The sequence below is a fragment of the Hyperoodon ampullatus genome (assembly GCF_949752795.1).
Source record: "Hyperoodon ampullatus genome assembly, chromosome: 1".
In the NCBI taxonomy this organism is placed as follows: domain Eukaryota; kingdom Metazoa; phylum Chordata; class Mammalia; order Artiodactyla; family Ziphiidae; genus Hyperoodon; species Hyperoodon ampullatus.
The window spans coordinates 93,715,216-93,733,534 of NC_136914.1; positions in this window are offsets into that span (position 1 = coordinate 93,715,216).

The window sequence follows — 18,319 nt, forward strand, 5'->3', positions numbered from 1 at the left end:
ACTACCTGGTCCATAATAGTTGCTCAATAAATGATTGCTCCTATTCTTTCTGTTCTCTTTGGTATGGGAAGCTATGGTGATGGGGTAGTTCTGAACATACTGGTGGAAAGCAACAATGACAACACACATGCTTCCTTAGCACGGTAATTCTGGATCCGTAAGAGTTAAGGAAACAAAACTTTTAGAACACTACTGTCTTTGTATTTAATTGTCATTTGGAACCTTTTGCATTGTGCTGGAATTCAGTCAATAAGCATCTGTAAATTAAATACTGGTTGCATTTTATTGTTCTTATATTGTTACCTTCTTAGGTTCCCTTTTGGACTTCAGGTAGCATATATTCTCTCTACTTTTCAGCACTACACTTGGTGCCTAAAACTGGGCTTGGCACATACATAGCAGCTGCTCAATAATTGAATCAATAAATGGTGTGAAAAGCTCCTCAAGTGTCCCAGACATTACATTTTCTCAGACTTAAGGGATATTAAAAATGACTCGCTAATCGTTGCTAATTCTCCTGGCAGGAGTCTGACAGGGTTACTGGGGACAATTTTTTCATTAACTTTAGCTGTATGGCTGGGATTGGCGTACTTCTCAGTAACATAGAATGGAATAGAATGGGCTGTGCAGGATGTTCAGTCGTTGATTTATTCATAATACTTGTAAACTCAGAAACCATGTCAACTAGCATCAGTGCAGTGAAGTTGTCCAATAAGCCAATGTATTTTGAAAGCTTTTTATTTGGAAACGACTTTGAATTTGGAGAAAATATGCAAGAATAAGAATAGCATATAGGGAATTCCCTGGCAGTCCAGTGGTTAGGACCCGGCACTTCCACTGTAGGGGTCACGGTTTTGATCCCTGTTCGGGGAACTAAGATCCCGCATGCCACGCGGTGCAGCCAAAAAAAAAAAGAGAATAGTATATAGTAAAAAAGAATGGTATATAAAACACAATTAATATCCTTGACCTGGATTTACCTGTTGTTAATATTTGCCCCATTTGCCATCTGTTGGCTCTTCTCTCTCTCCTTCCTTCCCTCCCTTTCTCTCTCTCTCTCAGTTGACCTCATACCTTTCATAATTGGACTCCTTTTGTGTAGGATCAGGGATTGCATTTAGCCATTGTGTCTCCTTGGTCTCCTTTGATCTGGAACATTTCCACAGCCTTCTTTGTCTTGCATGACACTGATATTTTTTAATAATATGATCCTTCCTCCCCCCCACACCTTTTTTTTTTTTCTTTTTTTGCGGTACGCGGGCCTCTCACTGCTGTGGCCTCTCCCGTTGCGGAGCACAGGCTCCGGACACACAGGCGCAGCGTCCATGGTTCAAGGGCCCAGCCGCTCCACGGCATGTGGGATCTTCCCGGACCAGGGCACGAACCCACGTCCCCTGCATCTGCAGGCGGACTCTCAACCACCGCGCCACCAGGGAAGCCCCTCCCCCTTTTTAGTAGATTGTTCCTCATTTGGGGTCTGAGTGACATTTCCCCAAGTTTAGATTCATGGTCGCATTCCAGGCTGGATTGCTACTGAGTGATGTCATGCTTGTCTCAAGACGCACATCTGAAGGCAGAGGAGAGCCATCTGTCCTGTGTTGGCAAAGCAACTTTTTAAGCAACATTTTTGTTGAAGCATAATATACATACACAAAAGTGCACAAATAATCGATGGACTGCTCAGTTGGAGATCACAAAGTGATTGCACCCATATAGTCACCACCTAGATCACAGTGGAACATTAGCAGCATCCCAAACCCCATCCTGGGTCTCCTTTCAGTCACTCCTTCCTCTCTCCCCCTTCCCAAAAGGTAATTGCTAACCTGACTTCACATATCATAGATTAGTTTTGCCTATTTTCGTATGTTTACAAAGGGAGTCATATATATGTTTTGATGTTTTGTTTGGCTCAACATTATGTTTGTAAGATTCATCCACATTATTGATATAGTTGTAGTTCATTCATTTTCACTGCTGTAAAATATTCCATTTTACTTTTTGTTTAATTTTTATTGGAGTAGAACTGATTTATGATGTTGTGTTAGTTTCTCCTGTACAGCAAAGTGAGTCAGTTATACATATACATATATCCACTCTTTTTTAGATTCTTTTCCCATATAGGACATTACAGAGAAGAGTTCCCTGTGCTATACAGTAGGTCTTTATTAGTTATCTATTTTATATATAGTAGTATATATTGACATATACAATCCCAATCTCCCAATTTATCCCTCTTCCTTCCCTTTCCCCCCTGGTAACCACAAATTTGTTTTCTACATCTATGACTCTATTTCTGCTTTGTAAATAAGTTCATTTGTATCATTATTTTAGATTCCACATATAAGGGATATCATATGATATTTGTCTTTCTCTGTCAGGCTTACTTCACTTAGTATGATATTCTCTAAGTCCATCCACGTTGCTGTATAATATTCCATTTTAAAATACAACACAGTACATCTGGGCTTCCCTGGTGGCGCAGTGGTTGCGAGTCCGCCTGCCGATGCAGGGGACGCGGGTTCGTGCCCCGGTCTGGGAAGATCCCACATGCCGCGGAGCGGCTGGGCCCGTGAGCCATGGCCGCTGAGCCTGCGCGTCCGGAGCCTGTGCTCCACAACGGGAGAGGCCACAGCGGTGAGAAGCCCGCGTACCGCAAAAAACAAAACAAACAAACAAAAAAAACAAACACAGTACATCCATTTTACAATTGATTGACAAATTGAGTTGGTGGTTTGGGGCTATTAAGAATAGTACTGCCATGAACAGGTTTGAACATATAGTTTGTTGAAACTAAGCATGTACCTCTGTTGGGCACATTCCCAGGAGTGCAATTTCTGCATCATAGTCTTTGAATACATTCAGCTTTAGTAGACATTGCCAAACATTTTTGCAAAGAGGTTATATTAATTTTCACTCACACCAGCAGTGTGTGAGAGTTCCCATTGCCCCACACCTCACCTAACACTTAGAATTTACTGACTATAGTTTAAAGACTTGGCCAATCTGGTGCATTAATAACACAATCTCGTTGTGGATTCAATATGCATCTTCCCTACTGAGGACCTTTCCTTAGGCCTGCTGGCCATTTGGTCATCGACTTTTGTAAGGTTCCTAAGTCTTTTGTGTATCGTTCTACCGTTTATTCTGAGATTTTCTTATTGATTGGTAGGAGGTCTATGCATAGTCTGGACTAAGTTGTTTGTTGGTTTTCTATATTGCAAATTTCTTCTATTCGGTGGCTGGCCTCTTCACTCACTCCCTTAATGATATCTTTTGATGAATCAGAGATACAATGTAGTCTAATATAGTAATTTTTTCCTTTATGGTTATTACTCTTGGTGTTTTGTTTAAGAAATAGTGTCTTCTTTCAAGACCATGACAATATTTTCATATTTTATCTTCTAGAAGCTTTACCTTTTACATTAAAACTAGAATCCACCTGGAATTGATTTTTGTATGTGGTGTAAGAGTCAAGCAGGATTTTCTTCTGTATGGATATTTCATTGACTTGCCTCCTTTTACTGAAAAGAGAATGCCTTCCCCTCTGCTCTACTTTGCCACTTTTATTGTCAATAAATTATCCATATATGTATAGATCTACTTCTGTGCTCTCAATTATGTTCCTTCAGTTTATTTGTATATCCTTGTGCAAACATTACATAGTCTATTACCAGAGTAAGTCTGGATGTCTGATAATCTAAGTTTTCTAAATTTGATCTTCTTCCCAATTTTTCAAGGGGCTATTCTTTTTTTTTTTTTTTTTTCAGTAGGCGGGCTTCTCACCGCTGTGGCCTCTCCCGTTGCAGAGCACAGGCTCCGGACACGCAGGCTCAGCAGCCATGGCTCACGGGCCCAACCGCTCCGTGGCATGTGGGATCATCCCGGACCGGGGCACGAACCCACGTCCCCTGCATCGGCAGGCAGACTCTCAACCACTGCACCACCAGGGAAGCCCCAAGGGGCTATTCTTGACCTTTTGTATTTTCATATAAAATTTAGAATTGGCTTATCAATTTTTAAGGAAATGACCTATGGGAATTTAGATTGGCATTGCATTAAACTTGTAGATCAGTTGGAGGAGATTTACATCTTTATAAAATTGATCTTCTGGTTCATGAAAATTGGCATATGCTTCAATTTATTTAGGATTTCTTAAATTTCTCTCAGGAACATTTTATAATTTTTAGAATGTAGATCTTCAACAGTTTTATTATATTTAGTCCTAGGTATTTGATTGTTTTGATGCTTTTGTAAATGATATTTGAAAAAAATTTTATTTGCTAACTATGACTGGTATATAAGAATATAAATAATTATATTTAGCAATCTTACTAAACTAACTTATTTATAATTTATATGAAGATTTCTTGGGTACGGATACAAATCACATCATCTATAAAAACTGACAGTTTTATTTCTTGTCTTTCAATTCTTTTACCTTTTATTCCTTTTTATTACATTATTGCATTTATTATATGATATTGGCTAGGACCTTCAATATAATGTTGAATTGAAGTAATAAAGCGGGCATTCTTATCTTGCTCTTTATTTCAAGGTACAGTTTCTGTAGGATTTTTGTAGCTACCCTTCACTGAATTAAGGAAGTGTACTTCTATTTGTAGTTTGCAAGAGGTTTTTATTTTGTATTAGTGTTCAATTTCGTGAAATGCTTTTTCTGCTTCTATTCAGATAATTTATATTATTTCTTCCTTTGTTCTATTAATGTAGTAAATTGCATCTATTGATTATCAAATATTAAATCAACTTTGCATTCTTGGAATGAACCCAGCTTTGTCCTGATGTATTTTCCTTCTTATATTCAATTTGCTAATAATCGTCTTGGGATTTTGTATCTATGTTTATGAAACACTCTGACCTGCATTGCAATGTGCTTATTAGGATTTACTATCAAAGTTTTGTTGGTCTAATAAAACAAGTTGGGAAATGCTCCCTTTTTTTTCTATTCTCAGGAAGATTTTATATAAGATTGATGTTGTTTCTTACTTAAATATCTTAAATATTTGGAAGTATTCACTGGTGAAGCCATCTGGAAGATTTTTACTTCAGAGTCAATGACTTTAACAGACACAGGATTGTTTAGATTTTTCTATTTATTCCAGAATCAGTTTGGGTAGGTTTTGTTTTTCTAGTTATTTGTCATTTATCTAAATTTTTAAATTTATTGGCAAAAAATTGATCATAATATCCTTTTATTATATTTTCAGTGTCTGTAAGATGTAAGTGACAATCACTTTTTCATTCTTGATATTGGTTGTTTGAGCATCATCTCTTGTTTTCTTAATCAGTTATCAAGAAGTTTATAAAGTTTTTAGTCTTTTCGAAGATTCAACTTTTAATCTTTCATATTATATATTGTTTTTCTTCCATTAATTTCTGCTCTTGTCTTTATTATTACCTTTCTTCTACTTTCTTGAGTTTCAATTTGCTCTTCTTTTTCTAATCAAGTCACTTAATTTCCAAACATTTGGGGATATTTTTGTTATTGATCTCTAGCTTAATTCTTCTGTCGTCAGAGAGCATACTTTATATGATTTCAATCCTTTGAAATTTTTGAACTTTGCTTTGTCGCTCAGTATTTGGATACATTAAATAAATATTCCATGTGCATTTAAAAAATACATTTATTCTATGATTGGGTATAGTGTACATATATGTATGCTTATATGATGAGTATGTATATATATACAAAGGGTCAACTTAGATGCATTATCCACTTATATATTTATATCTGTTATATTTATAAATTAGGTCAATTTTATTAGTGTTGTTCAAATCTTTTATATCTGTATTAATATTTCTGTCTGCTTATTTTATCAATAACTAGGAAGATGTGTTAAAGTCTCCCACTGTCTTTGTGAATCTTTCCATTTCCTCTTTTAGTTGTGTCAGATTTTGCTTTATAAATTTTGAAGGTTTGTTTTTGCTCCTGCAGGCAGTTAGATTAGGGTTGGATCACCTTAATCCAATGAGCTGATTTGAAGCTGGGTCTTTGTGAGCGTTAATCTAGCCCCATTTATCCTTCACAGTTAATATTGTGTAATATTTTTGAATAATTCATATATTCATCAATTTGATGAATATCTCTTGCATGTCTACTATGTGTTAGACACTACAATAGGTGCTGAATCTTCTATGTTCTTTTAGAGTTATAAACAGCATGCAACTGTTTTTGAGAAGGAATCTCCAGCACCAAGGTGGTTATTTCTTATTCGGTCTCCTCATTTCTCAGGATTTTCCATCCTACATTCCACTGCCAGAGGAATTGCTATGAAGCATCTCTTTCTTCTCACCATTTACACACTCAAAAACCTGCCTTTGTTTCCCAGTGCTTGAAGAATAGAAGTCTTTTTTTCCCCAGCTGGGAGGATCTATGAGGGACCACCTTATATCTTCCTCAGAGTCTTAACAAAAAAGTCTTACCCCACGTTTGATCTGAGTCAGTGCCTTGGATTTGATCTTTCCTTGAGAACATTTCTTAATTTCTCAGAACCTTTTTCAGATTGGAAAAACTATTTTTGGATCTCTGTATTTCCTCTAAATTCTGCTTGAAAACTGCACAGTTCCTTCTTTAAACCCTCTCTTCTTTTTTTTTTTTTTTAAGAAGATGTTGGGGGTAGGAGTTTATTAATTTAATTTATTTATTTTTGCTGTGTTGCGTCTTCGTTTCTGTGCGAGGGCTTTCTCTAGTTGTGGCAAGCGGGGGCCACTCTTCATCGCGGTGCGCAGGCGCCTCTCACTATGGCGGCCTCTTGTTGCAGAGCACAGGCTCCAGACGCGCAGGCTCAGTAGTTGTGGCTCACGGGCCTAGTTGCTCCGTGGCATGTGGGATTTTCCCATACCAAGGCTCGAACCCGTGTCCCCTGCATTAGCAGGCAGATTCTCAACCACTGCGCCACCAGGGAAGCCCCAAACCCTCTCTTCTTATGTTACCATTGGCAGCTTGATGAAAACAAGTTGACACTTTTTTTAACATTCTGCCTGGAAATTTCCTTGACCAACTACTAACTAATTACATACCCTTTCTGTCTTCCCTGTGACGGGGGTGAGAGTTTTGCCAAACTTTCTGCAACTGCTTAACACAGGTCACCTTTTCTCTAGGCTCCAGTAAAAATTGTTCTTAGTGTCCATCCAGCCTTTTCTAAAATATTCTCAAGGCTCTTCTGGTACCTACCTGCCATTTGGTTTCAAAGCCACATATTTTAGGCTTTTGTTATGGAGCATCCCATTGCCGGTAGCAATTTCTATTTCTGCTATTTATTGATGCTTAACAAATCACTACACAAATTGGAGGGTAAAAGCAACAATAATTTTTAATTTCTCATGATTCTGGGGGCTGACTTGGCAGTCTTTTTGTTTCACATATAGTGTCAGTTGTGCCTGTAGTCCTGGGGTGTTGATGACTGAAATCACCAGACTTTGTTCTCTCACATTTCTGGTAACTTGGTAGGGACAGCAGGAAGGTTGGGTTCTGATGAGATGCTGGGATGGCTGGGCCGTTCTCTCACTCTCCACATACTCTCAGGACCTCTCCCGCTACACATGGTCTTTCCAGCAGGGTAGCTGGACTGGTTCCAACTGGCTCTTTATTTCTATTCATTTCATTTATTAAATAAATGGCACTTTATTTCTCATGGCCTACGGATGCCCTATGAAAACTTTATTGGGCCCCAGGTCATTTGGACATCAATGAAAAAAGTAACAGGAGAGAAAAATGCAGTCAGCTTTTCTAACCTCTGGCTGGAGATTAATTCTACAGTTATTAGAGGATTACTTGGGACGTTCCTGGCCACTCTTAGTTGGTACATTTTCTAAAAGTATTTCTCCTTCCTAAGTGAATGAACAAAGGAGTAGAGGCAAGGGAAATGGGAATCTGTAGAAATGGATTTGTTTGCAACTTTGAGAAAATGTTTGGTAATGTAGAGTGGCTATTAAGTAATTGATGTCTTGGTATTTCCTCTAGATTTAAAAATACTCTGTATTTATATAGCTCTTATTTTTAAACTACCAAAGCACTTTATCTTTAGCCTTTTAATATCCCCAAAAGGTTAAAGAAGATGTTTTCATCTTAATTTTTTTTACCATGTTTTCTAGTTTCAGGTGTACAGCAAAGTGATCCAGTTATTTATATATATACACATATATATATACATATACATATATATACATATATATATGTATATGTATGTATATGTATATATATATATTCTTTTTCAGATTCTTTTCCATTATAGGTTATTACCAGATATTGAGTATAGTTCCCTGTGCTATACAGTAGCTCCTTGTTGTTTCTCATTTTAATTTTATACATCTGGTAGAAGATGAAGATAAGCTAAATAACTCCCCCAACATTATCCAGATAATAAAACCATCCATCTATCTAGTCATCAATTAATTTTTAAAATTATTTATTCTTTCACCCATATTTATTGATTACCATTATTTACCAATGATCAATTTCAACTTATATTTCTTGATTACCCAGGTTTCTGGGTATACAGTAGTAAGAGACCATTCATGAAGCCTGTATTGTAGTACATGAGCAGACATTAATCAAATAATTATATATATTCAAATTTGATTATGACATGTAACACATAAAAGGAACCATGCATGCATGTTTTAGGAATACATGATCTATCTCAGGGGGTCAGAAAAAGCTTTCCTGAGAAGTGACACTGTGGTAGATGTAGATGGAAAACTAGAAGAACATCCAGGCAGAAGATAGATTGTGTATAAGGCTCCAAGGCAGGAAAGAGCTGTATACCTCTGAGAAATGGAGTGAAAGTCCATGTGGCCAGAGGTTTGACAGCACAGGCCAGGGAGTCATGGATGTGGCTGATGGGGCAGAAGGAGACCACATTCTAGGGGCCTTTACAGGTTACACTTATGAGCCACATGGCCTTAGGTAAGTCCCTTAACCTTCCTAAGTCTCAGTTTTCTTAAAATGGGGGTAATTTTCAATATGCTAAAGCTCCAGCCTTGACCTCTCGTCTGGGCTCTAAGTCCTTTAGTGAAACTTGCCATGTTCATTTAGAAGTCCAACTGGCACTACAACGCATTTCCAAAACAGAACTGTTGATTCCTGAAACTGCATCCCCGAAACTTCCTCCTCCTCTATCTTCCCCTATTTCAGTGACTCCCTCCATCACCCACCCAATTGCTCACATCAAAATCTCAGGAGTTAGCCTCCATTTGTCACCTTCCTCATTTTCCATATAAAATAAGTCTTGTTGGCTCTGATGCCAAAATAATGATTGATTGCAATCGTCTCTCAGCCGTCTCCCTGTCTACTCTTGCTCTCCTAGAATCCATTATCCACTCAGCAGCCAGAATGTTCTTTTTAAATGTATATTTTCATGTCATCCCTTTACTTGAACACTCCTACAGTTTCCCACTGCATTAAGAACGAAATACAAACTCCCTACCATGACAAGTTCCCAGATGAGCTAGTCCCTGCCTGCCCCTCCCTACTGTCTGGTACCACTTTGCTCACTATGCTCCAGCCACATTGGCCTCTGTTCCCCACACATGGCAAGCTCGCAGCTGATCTTCATGTTACTGGGTCCTTCTCATCACTTAGTCTTCAGCTAAAAAAATCACATTCTCAGGGCTTCCCTGGTGGTGCAGTGGTTGAGAGTCCGCCTGCCGATGCAGGGGACACGGGTTCGTGCCCCGGTCCGGGAGGATCCCACGTGTCACGGAGCGGCTGGGCCCGTGGGCCATGGCCGTTGAGCCTGTGAGTCCGGAGCCTGTGCTCCGCAACGGGAGAGGCCACAACAGTGAGAGGCCCGCGTACCGCAAAAAAAAAAAAAAAAAAAATCACATTCTCAAAGAGGTCTTCTATTCGATCTAAATTAGGCCCTCTCCAGCCTCCTACTGGGTAGTCACTGTCCCATCACCTTTTTAGTTTCTTAATAGCCACCACCATTCTCTGAAATTATCTTATCCATTTACTTATTTCTTTCCGACTTCCAAATATAAGCTCCATGGGAGCAGGACCTCGTCCATCTAATCCTCCTCACCTGGTGTAGGGTCTGGCATGGAATGGGACCACAATACACAATACAGTGGGAGCAATTTGTTGGGCTAATGAATGAATATGTGAATGAAACCACCTCACAGGGGTATTACTAGCCCAAGAGCCAGGATCATTTTGCCTGGACTGCATGTTCTGGCTTCATGGCTGGGACACACTGAAAGCAGCTAGTTCTTGGATTACAACCAGAATTTTATTAGTGCAGACTCAGTTTCAACTTTCAAGGCCCCAAATCCATTGCTTTCAGTATGATTCAGGGACTGTTCTCAACGTCATAATCTATTTCAATAAACTCATCAGAGCTCAGATATTCCATCTTGATGTGCGAGTTCCATGGGTAACTTATACCCATGATCAATTTTTATGTATATTTCAGTTTAAAAACAAATATAAAAGTCCTCAGGAAAACCCTTTCCCACGGAAGGGCATAACTTTCAAACAGTGGCTTAAAATGTCTCTTGATTGCCCAATGGATGATTTGTAATCACAGATTACACATTTGGGTAATAGGTCTTTGTGGGCCCTCTGAAATTTGTTTTATTGGGTTAACAGATAATTAGGGTCTTTCACACAGACACACCATAACCGCTCCTTTGGAGCAATTAAAGTTTGCGGAATGGATGCCTGGCTCTGCTGTTTCACTGGTGCATCCCTCCAGCTCTTTTTATAGCCAGAGTAGCAGGGAAAGGCCCAGCCTGGTATTTAAGAAGGGAGCTGTTTTGAACTAAGGTAGATCCTAGCAGCAGCAGCCTGGGTAAAGGGAGGGAGGGAGGGAGAGAGAGAGGGAGAGAGAGAGAGAGAGTTGGTCCTGCGTTCCTGGAGGCCGCCCAAGCCCCGCACAGCTGGCCTTGTGCCCAGTGTAAACTTCGGACTGCTTGCCCAGCAGGTGTGGGCCCACCTGAGCTGGATCAGCCTCAGCACATTCTTCTCTAAGCAGGACACACCGTTTTGCAGATTTCAGTTCCAAGTATTTGTTCCCAAGCTGGTGCCATGTCAACACCACCTTTTCTTTTTTCTTTCTGACTCCTAGTTTGAGAAGTACTTTCAAATACTCATCCCAAAGTTCTACTCATTGTTCAGGCTCACGAGAAACATCCTGGATTAGAGCCTGGACTCTGGAGTCTGACGATTCTGGGTTTTTACCCTGGCTCCGGTGTTTACTAGCTGTGTGACCTTGGGAAATTACTTAAACTCTCTGTAAACCAAGAAGAAGGATATTAGTAGTAGCCAACTTTTAATGGACCCTCGCTTAGTGCCAGGCACCATGCTATTTACATGTATTCTTCTGTCTTAATACACACAGGCAACACTGATTTATTTTAAAATTATCATCTTCATCTTCAAGATGATGGAATGCTTTGGGCATTAAATAACTCTCCAAAGGCCATAAACCTGATACATGAAAGAGACCGTTTGAGCCAAGGTCTGGCTCATGTGCTTAAACAGTTATGTTCCCCTGCCTCCTAAAAGCGCCCTTCTCATTGGACTGTTTTACAAATTTGATAATGTTCCTAAAGCGCTTAGCACAGAGCTAAAGAAATGTTCAATAAATGCATGTTATTATGACTTGTATTCTTCTTCTTATAGTTTCCTTGTGAAGTTCTCCTTGACTCTTCCTTGACCACTCAGTGGCCCCTTCCTCTGGGTTCCTGTCATTTTGTACCTATTTCCCTCTATCACATTTGAACTATTCTTTGTTTACCCACCTGTCTGCCTTGCTGGCCTGCAATCTCCTCAAGGCAGGAATTTTGCCTTATTCATTAGCAAGCACAGTGTTAGGTGCAGCGTAGGGGCTCAGGGAAAACATATGGAATAAACAGCAGTGAGAAGATGGACTTTATAATTCATGGACGGTAGCATCTGTGAAGCCCCAGACTCTTGAAAGAGAGCCCGGCCAGTTTTGGACCTGCGGGCAGGGAATCATGGCTGGGAATAGAGTCAGGCAGAGGTGGGGGGTGATTGGAGGGAAGAATCAACAAGAGATAATGCTGACGAGGTAGCCAGGCCTCTTAGGCCATGTGATGGCGTGGATTTTATCTCAAGAGCAATGGGGAACAGTAGAGGTGCTTGAAGCAGGAGAGCCGTGTGATTGGGTAAGTTTCAGAAAGGTTGCTCTGTGTGAAGTGTGGAGAATGGATGGGGGTGGCATGGAGCAGAGGCCAGACCAGAGGCAGGGAGCCCACTTAGGAGTCCGTTGCAGTGGCTCAGGCAAGAGACGATGGGGGCCTGGGTCAGGAGAGGTCCTGGAATGAGGTTTCAGGGTGGTAGAAAAGAAAGAGTTGATTCCCAGTGCCCAGGAGACCGTGAGGCTCTTCACAAGCTTTCCCCTCTTCAATACCAGAAAAGAACCCCAAATAGCTATTTGGAATATCACTTGTACTATGGATTATTTTCTCACCTGTTTCAGAAGCCAAACCATGGGGAATGGAGAACTCTGGATCTAGCCTGTTCTGAGGCACTCGGTTCATCTCAAAATACTGGAAGGTATTAGAGAACTTCTCGAAGGTTCCAAGGATGCTGATGCCCAGGTCACCAGTCTACTCACTGCTGAGAAGAAGGAAGTCAAAGGAAAACATATATCCTATATTTTGGTCTCCACAGGTGACTTCTACCTACTCTGATCCTTCCCACAGAAGATGACCTCTAGCCATCCTGACATTTTCCCTAACATAGTAACAGATACTACTGCTTTTTCAAATCTAGATCAACAAAAAGGAAGAAGACTTTCATCAAAGCCCCTGAGAAAAGTTTTAGGTTACATTGGACACAGCCCTTCCTTCGCTAAGCATTTAAGAGAGTGATGTCTACCTTAAGGACAGATGAGAACCATATGTGTCATGCACCTGCAGAACTTTTCAATTTTGTTGTCCCTTAATCACCAGCCACTCTGATCCTCCAAGGGCATTTGCTCTGTCGATACACATGCCCCTGTGGGTTTCCCTTTGGCTTTGTGCTTTGGAGGAGAAGTCAGTTAGGAAAGAGGACAAAAGGTCAGACAGGAGGTGGTTGAGTTTATGAAGCCTAAGTCAGCAACATGAGCCTGTAGGCTCAGTCAAGGGACCAGTTTATTCCTTGGGGCATGAGCTGGGTCATTTTCTCTCCTTACTGAACCTCTGAGTGCCCTGGAGCCCAGTTACAAGCCTTGTAAAAATTGCCCACGTGTTGTCCACATTTGCTTCTTCTGCAAGTTTAGCTTGGTAGACTGGAGGGAATGCCCTTTGCTTCAGAGAGATGATGCTGGATCTAATGTTTGAAATTTTATAATACGGTTTAATGATCTATGAAGCATTTTGTATACATTATCATATATCTTCTCTCTACAGATCCTGTACCATGGTTATTATGAAGTCCATTCACAGATGAAAAGATTGAGACTTAGAGAAGAGGTTGAATATATTTCCAAAGGTCACATAACAATTAGGTGGTTGAGAAGGAATCAGACTTAAGAGTCACTCAACTAATCAAATATTTCATCGCTACCTAACATGTTCAGACAAGGTCTCAGGCACTGAGAATACAATGGTGATCAAAGACATAAGGAATTTTCCCTCGTGGACATTACAGTCCAGTTGGAGAGACACTCATTAGACAAAGAAGTACTCAAAAAAATAGAAAATGATTCATATGAATAAGAGGACTGAAGGGAAAACACAGGGTATTAAGAGAAAGTGTAGCAAGGATGTAATTTAGATGTGGTATGTGTCTGTGTGTATGGTGGTGGGGAGGGATGTTGGAAGACCAACTATAACATTTGAGACCTGAGAAACAGGGGGGAGGAACTGGAAGAAGAGGAGGGGTAAGGGATTTCAGCTGGAGGTGGCAGCATGTGTAAAGACCCTTAGGCAGGACAAACTTGGTGTGCTTGAAGATCTGAAAAAGGCTGAGTGAGTCGTCTTGGAATCGAGTGAGCCAGGAAAAGAGAGATGTTGAGTTGAGATCAGATTATTGGTAGGTTTTGCTGGATCACAGAGAGCATTTAGCCATGGGTTTTATTCTAAATGTGATGAGAAACCATTGGAGGATTTGAAGCAGGGAAGTTGACTTGGTTTTGCACATTAAGGTGATCATTCTAAATGCTCAATCAAAATTAGATTGTAGAAGACAAGTGTAAAAGCAGGGAGACCAATTACGGGGAGGACGTCGCAACAATCCAGGGGAAAGTTGATGGCCCTATATCTTTAAATCCTGAAGTTTTTGGTTATGGTGTGTGCTATTATTGTAATTCTAGAGACCTGGCTGACAGTTGAGAATGGGTGTCATTTACTACATTTTTAAAATCACCCTTGAGTTTTCTCTACTTACCTAGGTGGTAAGGGACTTAGATGTCGAGGGACAACAAAACCATTGACACATTCAAGGATCAGCAAAGATTGCAACCACACTGTTCCAGGATTAAGAAAACCATCTCGGGCTTCCCTGGTGGCGCAGTGGTTGAGAGTCCGCCTGCCGATGCAGGGGACACGGGTTCGTGCCCCGGTCTGGGAAGATCCCACATGCCGCGGAGCGGCTAGGCCCGTGAGCCATGGCTGCTGGGCCTGCGCGTCCAGAGCCTGTGCTCCGCAACGGGAGAGGCCACAGCAGTGAGAAGCCCACGTAATGCAAAAAAAAAAAAAAAAAAGAAAACCATCTCTTCATGATCATAAAATGCCATGCAAATGACATTTGGAAAGGAAACTGACCACCAGAACGTTTACTAACTGATCCTCACTCAATAAAGGACTCTATCATTTTTACTAGCTTTATGACAATGAACAAGTTACTTAATCTCTCTGAACCTAATTTACATGATCTGTGAAAGAAGGATAAAAGTAGTACTTTTCTCAAAGAATCATATTAGAATGACATTAGATTAAGAATTAGATCCATATGAAGATTAAATGAGATACTACATGTAAAACAACACAATGCCTAACTGAATAAGCATTCTGATTTCAATAAATAATAGCTATCATAATTAATAATAATGATGTCTTTAAAGTATAAATGGAATAAAATTAGGTACCAACATTACTTCCATGGAATAATTAATTTCTGTCCCCAGGCAAAGTATTGACATATGTAGCTTAACTTATGAAGCATTACATTTCCCATCACCCCAAACTTTTAAAATGCTTTGAAATTCTTGGATGAAAGACATTATAAAAACATAAAATATTATTATTCCAAAGAGAAAGTTTATCCTACAGAGCGAGACTTTCCCTAATGACTATAAGCCATCTTTAGAGTAGCCCATTTTATTATCAAACTGAACAGCTGGCAGTATTGAACACAATTACATACTCTGCTTTAAAAACCAAACATTAATTGGATTTCTGAATGCCATTTGAACTACAGAGAGAGACGATTCTTCTAACTCTAAAACCTACTTCCTTTCAGCATAGCACAGGAGTTTTACATCTTTGAGAGTCTCCTGATGGCTTCAGGTAAGTCTGGAACTAAAGCATTAGATTCTCAGTGGAGGAAGAATGTATCAAATATCAAATGCATGGGGCTGCCATTTATCTCTTTCCAATTCTGCTGAAATGACTGCCCTTTGAAAAATCTGTCTGATGAGAGAGTACTGTAGGGGAAATTCCTGCAAATATCATTGTTTCTAAACTTCAGTGGTCTGACCTTAATCCAAAGACAACTCCGAAGTCCCTATACTTACCTGAACTTCGGTGTGTAGCCTGTATGCCTCCTTGACCCACGTGGCTCAGTTTATAGAGAGACTTTTATTCAAGGATTTATGGATCAAACAGCCAAAAGTAATCAAGAAGGAAACCAGGCTCTAAATTGTATCTCTTTAAAAAGAGGTTATGAGGATCCAACTTATAACTGAGCAACACTACTCATCTCCCCTTTTTTCTCCCCTGAGTCTCTTGCACCACATATTACTTTGCATTCCCAGTCACTAACAGCCCCTCTTCCCACAAAATGCTTCTCCATCTCATTTAGCTTTTTGTCTCTCCCTCAGTATTTAGATGAACTTGGTTTCTTTCTCTGCCTTCTTTCCCATAACCTCCAACTTGTGATCTTCCTTTTTTCTTTGCCCATTATCCAGTTCTGTATTATGGATGTCAAGGAATTCAATTGACAGAGGCTAATTCTCCACAGAGAGCCACAATCTTCCATCTTAATAAGGCCTTGATCTTTGGTCCTGTGATCTGGTGAATATTGTACTGGAATATAGTGCACTGTGGGCATGGGGCTTGGATCATTAGGTTCCTTGTGGATTATACTCGGTCCCAGTTTGGACACAGTCCCCTTGTCCTCCATGGGAAGGAATTGAAATGGGACAGGGAAGGAAGAGTGGAGGGCAGTGTGAATGAAGCTGACTATGTCAATCCCAGTGGAAACTTAGAAATATGGAAAATAGTATCTGCCATCAGAGGTGCTGAGGAAGGAAAAAAATGGAGCAGAGAGAAAGGAGTAGGGGAGAAAAGGGGTGATAAAGATTGTAGAGGGTCCCAGGGGCTGGGGCAAGAAGGGGTGAAGAGAAGAAACCAGGTGCAGAGAGAGGTGAGGGACCCTTCCAGAAAATCTATAATCAGCAACTTGACTGCTTCTGACAGCAGTCACTTGATTCATGATCCAGGGAATTGAAAGGATTACAGTACCTTTGGTGATATGTCAGGAGCAGGTTTCTGATGGGAGACTTGAGCCTGTGATCAAAAATGTTTCTTGGCTGTTAAATCGTTGAATTAGCCTCCTAGGAATATGGCCCCAAATAATGAGCAGGGATGACACACTTCTCTGTTATCTACACCCATTTGATTATGCTTCAGAAATATGCCAAAATCTCTTCCTCAGCTCCTGAGACATCCAAGCCCAGAATACCTGTTTCTGTGGCTGAGTTATAGAGATTAGGCTGAAGTTTACTTAGACATTGCCTCTCATTCCAAAGGAGGTCAAGACTCCATGACTGACATTTTTCAATGGACTGCTGGCATTTTTATTTTAAGGTTGGAAGAAACCTTGGAGATCTTACTAAAAACTTTCTTCCTTTATAATACAAATGGAAAATGAGGGGCAGAGTGAGAACTTAAAAAAACATCGACTTCTGAGCTTGCACCCATAGCTCTGCATCCCTGGAAGAGGTAGAATGAACTCTGTGTTGCCTCAAGCTTGATTAACAGGACAGGACTAATGATGAATAACAGAGGGCAGAGCTCTTCCATTTCTACCCCCAGAACAATGCAGTGACAAGGACAAGTGGGGCAGACCCACTTCACAGATGAGGAAACTGAGTTCAGATGGCTGAAAATGCACAGATAATAGGGAGAGGGACCTCCTGCTTCAGACAGTCCAGATGAAATGTGGATGCCACCCTAACAGGCTGCTTCCTTCTTACTTGTGTGAACAGTTTTCTTTACCCGAGTTTCAATCTCTGTGGTGCTGCTGAAATTGAACAGTTCCAAAGTGGAGCCATTTTGACTCATCAATGCTTAGTTTTAATATTGACCACACAGAGGCCTTCATAGTGTCCACCAGTCGAGAGAATCACTCAAAGGCAAATTGCACAGTAGAGAGACCATTCAAGAGTCAGGGAGGCGGTGACTGAGAAGGAAAAGAATCTTCCTTCCTGCTTCATACCTTTGGTTGCTTCTTCCCCCAGGGTGGTCCTTTGATGCACATTTTAGTGAGGGCATCAGGAGGAAGATGGTACAGTGCGGTGTACCAGCAACATTGCCATGCTGCTGGCTGATGGGTAGCCAAAAAGGACAAGGCAAATAGTATCCTTCCCCTACTAAAGACCTCTCTTTAATTCGTACTGCCTAAATACCCCAAACGCTATGTATGAGCTCCAGGAAACCTCAAGAGGGGTCTGGTCTGTATCTCCTCTGATAATATTTTCTGCATATGTGATAGGGTAAAAGCCTTAATAATATATAAATGTTCCTTAACATCATCCTCCACCAATGAAGAGGATGCTGTCTTTGGTGGCTCAGTTTTTTCCCTCTCCCGTTACCCGCTCAGGGGACCAGCCCTTACTTTACCATAGATTGTTCCAAAGCTCCCCAGACTACCCAGTGTGGCATTTAAATATTTTCCTTTCCTGACTCTCCAATTGGTCTGCTTCTCCCAAACTCCTTACTTTCTGCTTCAAGTTATCATCCTTTTTTTCCTCTTTTAAACCATTAGGTCAACATCCACTTTCTCTACTGGACACGCACAAATGAGGAAAACTTGGCGACTTTTTCTTCTGTCCTCAGCCAAGCACAGTTTCATGACAGCTCAGCGCTGGTAGTGGGAAGAGCCTCAGAGAAGGATCCTCATCCA